This window comes from Cryptotermes secundus, unplaced genomic scaffold (assembly GCF_002891405.2).
Source record: "Cryptotermes secundus unplaced genomic scaffold, Csec_1.0 scaffold819, whole genome shotgun sequence".
In the NCBI taxonomy this organism is placed as follows: Eukaryota; Metazoa; Arthropoda; class Insecta; order Blattodea; family Kalotermitidae; genus Cryptotermes; species Cryptotermes secundus.
The window spans coordinates 496,399-503,457 of NW_019723314.1; the positions used below are offsets into that span (position 1 = coordinate 496,399).

General features: G+C 39.8%; 1 non-coding gene across 1 annotated transcript; it reads right to left on the reverse strand.

Moving 5' to 3' along the window:
* Window positions 1-233: 233 nt before the first annotated feature.
* On the reverse strand, window positions 234-398 carry LOC111861843. Its single transcript, XR_002842336.1, has one exon. It is a non-coding gene; the product is annotated as a U1 spliceosomal RNA (small nuclear RNA).
* Window positions 399-7,059: the final 6,661 nt, after the last annotated feature.

Here is a 7,059-nt window from a genome sequence, read left to right on the forward strand (position 1 = left end):
TTTATAATAATATGTTGTTAAGGGTTTAAATTATAAAGGTCTTTATTGTATTGTCACGTATTGGGGTTAGCGTGACTAATAATAATGGGTTCTGCATTATATGATTGGATTTATTGGCACTTTGTTACAATTACAGTTAATTGTGACAGCTCACAATCAGTGGCTGTCTAAGCCTCCCTCCATTCCTTATTGAACCATGAGTGTCTTTTCTTCCGCTGTGACGAATGACAAACGACGAATCACTGCTCATACACTGAACTCTCTTACCCAAAATTACGCGCCCGAGTTATCCACATTTGGGGCAATCGCAGGGGTCAGACAACCGTAATGCAACGGAAGGGCCTCACCCTGGGGAAACCGCCTTCTGGGTCACGGTAACCCCTACGCCGGGTACGTATTAACTCTCCTACAGGGGCCACGCCATAGATCAAGCGGTTAGTCGCTGGCTTCCCACCGCGGCGGCCCGGGTTCGATCCCGGGTCTGGTCAAGTGGGATGTGTGGTTGACAAAGTGACGCTGGGGCAGGTTTTATCCAAGTACTTCGGTCTCCCCTGCCAATCTTCATTCCACCATTTGCTCCACAATCATCCTCACCTATCATCTGGGGCTGGTACAATAGGCCAGAAGTGGCCGCAGTACAAGGGACTTAGTCCCACCCCACTAGCATTAAAAAACTCTCCTACAGAGAGCTGCTTTACGGCTGGCGGTTTAGCGTCAATCAGTTCGTCTTGACGCCAAGCCTCTTGAGACTCACCGCCATCATTTTTTCTTTTCAACTGAATACTTGCTTTCATAGTCCTTATGTGACATCCACTCTGACTTTCTTACGAATGAATTGCCACTCTTATAACTTCCAGGCGGCCCAAATATATTTCTTCATCTCAAACAGTTCCTCTGTTATCCGTTAAAGGGGAAACTAGTGAGCCGTTAACTAGCAAATGTATTTCCGCTTCTGTTGCTATTCCAGGTTTTAGGCTGTTTATCGACGTGTTGCCTAGCAACATAATATTATTTTCTGCATGTGTTTTTGTTATTTCTCTCACTTAAGCCCAATTATTCTCCCCTGAACAATTTTCTTATATAGCTTCATTCTAAGATCTTCCTTTGTAATGTGAGAGGTCAAGTTTCATAGTTGGGGAAAGTCACGAACAAAGTTATTAGATTTGAGACAATCACAGCAGTGACTATGAATAGTACTCTCTCCTGAGATGTGAGGCCGTGTAGTCTGATAGAATTTCACGTCTCAGTTTTCATATTCCTTTGAAATGTCAGTGAATTGGACAACACGACGTCGCACACTTGAAGATAGTATTATTCAAGTAAATTTAGTATTTGGATTCACGTGTATTAGGACAAAGTAAAGAGCGTACAGAATGCAAAAAAATTTATCATCTTAGTTTCGTTTGCCTGGATGGTTGTGGAATCAGCATTGGTTAATTTTATGGTGTATTCTTGCTGTTGGAACTATCGATTATCCCGCTCCTAGAAATAGCTTGTTCCAGTCCTAAATCACCCTCCAGTGACTCTCGTAACATGTCACATAGCTCCTGCTAGCCGCAGTCCTACCTACCATGCAGCTTCTATTTCGGTTGCAGGACGTGCAGTAGTTACCCCACCTACTTCCCCCTGGGATATGCCATCCCGTAGTGTAGCACCAGCTATTTCTAAACATTTGCCAATACTAAAGTTCTTTCCCTAACCCCCACCCCCACCCCTTTTTTTGTTTCTTCTTTCCTAGAATGTTCCAATGGCTTCTACTTGAAACTTTTTTTCTTCGCGTCTGATGCAATGATTTTCCAGTGACATGGAACAGAGATTTCTTTGAAGAGCTGTAAAAGAATTGTGTAGAGAAACTTTACACCTAAATCGTTCCGTGTCCCTATGCATTCTTTCACGAGCCTGACAGATTCGTGGCATATTAAAATAAAGTTAGACTTACATAGAATAGAAGGCCGTGCCATAGCTCAGGCGATTCGTCGCTAGCTTTCCACCGCCCGGGTTCGAACCCAGGTCAAGTCATGTGGAATTTATGGTGGACAATTTGGCCCTGGAGCAGATTTTCTCCGAGTACTTCGGTTTCCCCTGCCAATTCTCATTTCAGCGATTACTCCACACTCATCATCTATCATCCGGTACAACAGACCAATTAGTGGCAGACATACCAAGTAAACTCAGTCTCACCCCACCCCAAGAAACTAAACTAAAACTATATACACTAAATATATTATTTTGCATCCAGAATTTGGTTGAAAAAGGACATGAATCATTGTAATTTTTTTAGAAGTTTTATGTTGTGGCCTCCAGCGACATGTAACCCGTACCGAACATCACGAAAATCTCTTAGTTGGTTCAAAAATTACCAAGGGAACTGTCGCACAAACTGATACAACACCTTATAAATCAACGAAATTAGATTAAAGTATATTCTTACTCCAAAAATTTGGTAGATTTTGAGAAATTTTGTCACAAATATCATTCTTTCTATAACATGCAGGAAAATAAGAAATACAGACGTATTAAAGGGCAAGGAAACGAATAAATAGGGTGCTGACTAGATATCGAATAACTGAACTTTATAGAAAAGAAACTGCGTATAAGTAAGATCCTGATTTTAAAATTTTGGTCGTGTGGTTCGCACTAAAAATTATATGCAAACATAACCTGCAAATGCTAGAGAAATGCGCATATCGCCCCAATAATCGAACAATCTCTCATCTTGGGCATTCAGATAGTAACAAATTAGAATATATTTTTAATTCGGAGCCGGTGCGTAAGCAGGTTGAAGTTTTCTCACGGCTGACCAGTAAACTAGCACTCATTCTGTTATGTTTCTCGCGAATCAAGCAATGAAAATATAATATTCTCAACAAGTCATGTAAGCTGCAACAATAATACTATTTAATAGAGTTTAGCAGCCTTCATATTCTTAGGGCGAGGGCACACCAAAGAAAATGGTAACCAGCAATGCAACCGCAATTTCCCAGAATCTTTATCAGCCTCAGTTGAACAATTTTTTTTTAATTCGCTTAGTGGGGTTTGGAATCCAGCTGGGTCCACTCGGCACGGTGACAACTGATTGGCCAATTGTACCCGCCCCGGGTTTTTATGATGATGGAGAATTTGGTGGAATGAAGATTGTCAGGGGAAACCGAAGTACTTGGAGAAAACCCGCCCCAGCGTCACTTTGTCCACCACAAACCCCACTTGACCAGACCCGGGATCGAACCCGGGCCGCCCCGGTGGGGAGCCAGCGACTAACCGCTTAAGCTATGGCTCAGCCTGAATAAATCTTACTGAATGGAGCAGCGCAAATTGAGGAAACGGCAGCGCAGCGGATATGCCTGTTGTTATTTCAAACTTTCAATTTTCCGTTACACATAAGTTATTCATTTCTTAACCCTTCTGTGCCTGTACTCATAAACTTGTATACTTCTTTGAGTTTTAATATCAATTCACTTTGTCCATATGAAATTTGAGGTTTTCACGATAGTTTAAGCGTAAGTTACATTTTTCTGGTTTACGATATAGTGCAGTCTTGGACAAGTCTAAAACCTACTGCCTCCGTCCTCATGAAATAAGACCACAAAATTGATATTTTCCTGATAATCCATTGTGCCCTATTCATGTATTTATTTAGAATAATATTTTAATAATTAGAAAGAGATTACGCTATTTTGTACTGTGACGTGATATAAATACAGTTTTCCCTCATAAATCCCTGCATCTCCCTGTAGAATACAAATATGTTTAAATACTATCTTCCTTGTTGTAAGTATCCCAGTCTTCTTGGGAGCACAATATTGATGGTACACTTACACTTACACTTTTCATATTTTTTCTATTTATTATCATTTACGTCATATAATTTAATTATGGGATCTTATTCTTTGGGATTTTACAAAAAGTAATTTAGAGTTTTGTCATATAATTCTGTAAAAAAGGAAGCAATTTATTCCATAATTAAACTACATGAACGTTTTAACCCAGAAACACTCATTTAACTTAAAGTTACATTTGGTATCGAAATGCAATTAAATGCTAATGTGCTGTATTAATAGTCGGTCAGGCCACTAAATAGGGCGTACAGGAAGCATGCAAAGTAATTACCAGCTTACTGGGAGCATTGGGAATTACTGGTGCCCTCTGATGTGATATTTGTTCATTTCATTCTTCTATAATTATTCGTGATGTCTCTTGTAATTGAATATACCGTTTCGAATATTCATGTTTGTAATTAACATTGGCCTGCTATGTCTTCTTCAGTGATGACACAAATCACATAACTGTCATCATGTTCTCGTTAAAGAAAAATATATTTATTACTATTTAGAAAAATAAATATAAATAAATAGTTTGTATAATATCGAATTTGAGTAATTTGGATTGAAGTGGAAAAAAGCGGTCATAAATTATTCCAGGGTAATTTCATGAAGGAACTGAAGTGAAGCACTCGAAGTCCTATAAAACTAACTGAGCTGTGGGTCTTAACCCTAACTGCGAACTTCTGAGAGCGAAGTAATAGAGCTAATTGCTCAACCATAATATTTGGTGGTACTGTATTACTTATCAATATAAATTAATAATTATATTGAAAATTTGACTGTGAGCGAGAAGAAAAGAATGTCTGAGAAGAGAAGTAAGGAAAGGAAGAGTCACAAAAGAATTCGGAGCTTCATAACTTGTACTCTTCTCCAAGTATAATTAGAATGATCAAGTCAAGGAGGATGAGATGGGCAGGTCATGTAGCACGAATGGCGGAGGCGAGGTATGCATATAGGAAACTGGTGGGAAAGCCAGAAGGAAAGAGACCACTGGGAAGACCAAGGCGTAGGTGGGTGGACAGTATTAAAATGGCCCTTAGAGAGATAGGATGGGATGGGATGGATTGGATTGATCTGGCTCAGGATAGAGACCAGTGGAGGGCTCTTGTTAACACGGTAATGAACCTTCGGGTTACATAAAATGCTGGGAAATTCTTCAGTGGCTGCACAATTGGTGGCTTCTCAAGAAGGGCTCAGCTCCATTAGTGAGTAAGTAAGTAATAAGTCACAAAAGCTTATCCGATATCGAGCAGAAATTTGAAGTATTTATATCCTGACTGAAATTGGACTTTATTTTCTTTTGACTTTCTTATAAATTTTAATAATCCAGTACCGTTGGCCATGCCCATCCCAGTCTTTCAGTGCACGTAACGTCATAACAAACGTCATCATATTCTACTTACGGTCTGCAGACCTGTCTGGCTCACGTTAATGTGGGAAAAATCGTCATGAATTGCATTACAGACTCCTGCAAGTGTTGACCTCTACAACGATGCTTGACCACCGGTCATTTTTCACGGCCGTCTTCCTCCAGTTCATACTTTCAGAGAGTTGTTAAATCTTGTTCAACATTGTCAAGCCACTTTATTTTGGTAGGGGGATTTTCTCCGCACTCCTCCAGTGCTTTCGATCTTGTTGAATGTGAGTTTCTTACAGGAATTTGTTCCACATTTCCAGACAAGTATGCCAGCCACCTCAGTCTTCCTGCCTTCGCCACTTTGACTACGTTAAGTTCATCCTGTAGCTCGTATAGGTAAAGCTGTCCGTGTGCTTAACTAATTAAACACTACGCCATGAAGGCGTATAGGGAAGTGGATGTATAGAGCCACAATTTCTTGACCTCGGCACTAGTTGAAGTTGGTTAGATTCACACCCCAGCCGCTTTACCCTCTGTACCTAGTGGATGGGAGACTGGGTGGGCCCCAGACAACGCGGAGAAGAGAAAATTGTTTACTCTACCTGTACTCGAATTCCAACCTCTCGGTCGTCCACCCCTTAGCCAGTCACTATACCGACTGCGCTACCCCTATAGTTCGTGCTTAAATGCGTATTTTGCCACTTTCTATTCTAATTCATGGAGTTACATGTATTTTCTTAGTATATTCCATTCAGATACTTTCATTTTGTTTTCGTCGCGTTTCGTCGGGTGCCAGCGTTCGCTTCTCTATAAGAGAACAAACGTCAGAAGTAGTTCATATAGTTTGCATTTAGTTCTAGTGTTGTAGTAATCCGATGAGATATTAAAATGACGGTCACCTGGGGAAGAAGAGAGTTCGTGTAGTTCAGAGAGAGTCAAATGTTTCGGAGGAACATATTTCCTGCTTCTCATTTCTTAATTGACTTACTTTTCGATGTATGACACGAACTCCGTCCTAAGTGCAACAATTTATTGTAGTTCTTTTGTCTTCTTTTCTTCTACACTACATGTTTCGGCCGTAAATGACCATCATCATGTGTATTTCTCTCACATAGCTGTTGCACTGCACGTAGTTTAAAATTTAAAAACACCAGCTTTCTTAATTGTTCATTTCTCTGTTGTTAATAGGTCCCGATATATCAGAATCCCCTTGCTGATATTTGTCACATATGTATAAAATCTTTGTTAATTTACATACGTCAATTTGATTTTTGAATTTTGGTATTTTTGAACTATTCAATTGAAATTTAAAATTCAAAATTCACAATGTTACCTGCTCAAGGTCTACAGTGCTGCAGCGGCTACTTCTTGCTTTCAGCACCGTTCAGGTATTATCTGTTCAAGGTACCTGCTACTTTTCGACTTTGCAGATGGAGCCAACATGTTACTCCGAAACGTCGAACTCTCTCAAAACCAAACGGCGATGCAACCCACAATATCATTCTCTTCCAAATATTAAAAAAGAACGCTGGTAATTCTCTTTCATAACAATCAGGAACTTAATACGAAAACAAAGTGACGAAATGTTAAAGTGTACTGGAGGTAATTTTACTCTGATTACTGAATGGAAATCTGAGTGAGATGAATGTCACTGCTTATTGTTCTGATGTATAAGTTTACAATGCCATTTCATGCAACTTCAGTGTTATCAGAGAAATATTGCCCTCCCATCTGTCTCCCGGGCAGTATAGATTAACTGTGGATTTCACATAATTAACATAGAATGACATGTCATTAACGAAACAATGCTGATCAGAGAGCTCAAATGACGCAGTAAGCAATATGATTCACAGAGAATGATGTAAAGGGTGCAAAGATTAG